Source organism: Meleagris gallopavo (assembly GCF_000146605.3).
Source record: "Meleagris gallopavo isolate NT-WF06-2002-E0010 breed Aviagen turkey brand Nicholas breeding stock chromosome 7 unlocalized genomic scaffold, Turkey_5.1 Chr7_random_7180001843068, whole genome shotgun sequence".
Classification (NCBI taxonomy): Eukaryota; Metazoa; Chordata; class Aves; order Galliformes; family Phasianidae; genus Meleagris; species Meleagris gallopavo.
The window spans coordinates 1-696 of NW_011096798.1; the positions used below are offsets into that span (position 1 = coordinate 1).

At 32.9% G+C, this 696-nt stretch overlaps 1 long non-coding RNA gene across 1 annotated transcript; it reads right to left on the reverse strand.

Annotated features, from left to right (window-relative positions):
* On the reverse strand, positions 1 to 486 carry LOC104915467. Its single transcript, XR_796368.3, has 2 exons — positions 165 to 486; positions 1 to 59 (listed from the first exon to the last, which is right to left on the reverse strand). It is a non-coding gene; the product is annotated as an uncharacterized LOC104915467 (long non-coding RNA).
* Between the last annotated feature and the right edge of the window lie 210 nt (positions 487 to 696).

Consider the following 696-nt stretch of genomic DNA (forward strand, 5'->3'; position numbering starts at 1 on the left):
GCTCTTTGTGCAATATTAGGTGTTCTAGTGAGAAGCTTTTCAATCAGGTATTCTCTATTCTGCAAAAATCAACATTTGGTAAGTTAAAAATCAATATGGGGGGAAAAAAAATCGTGTAGATTTTAAGGCAGAGCAAAATTTACTTGTAGGGTTAAACGTTTTACCTTGGCTTTCTGGAAAAATTTGCATTTTAAAAGTTCTGCTGCTGTGGGCCTGAAAGATCAATAATATATTAGAACAGGAAACAAAGACCCCTTCTCAGTAAATACAGTACAGGGCGTTAGTTAAATCGTAACACTTTTGAATTAGTACTGTATGAATGGGGAAATGAATGGCAGTAGCTACTAAACTAATTCACATATACTTACTTACCACACATGAAAAAATTAAGTTTCCCTATGGCAAAGATATCAAAAAAAAAAATCAGTACCTAAGTTGCCAACTTTTGCCTTTTTTCTTTTAACAGAAATGAATTTTACCCTTAAAACAAACAAGCAAGCAAATTAAAAAAAAAAAGTCAAGCAACGTGCTTCCTGAAGTCAGTCAATAAATGTAACTAAACTTTGCTCCACAGCAATGAAAGGGCGATCATATTTTTCTAGACAGTAGCATCAATACCTTTTAATTGAGTTCTTTTATTTCAGCAATGCAAACAGGTACTAATTGTACAGACACTATTAATATGCTGCATAAACC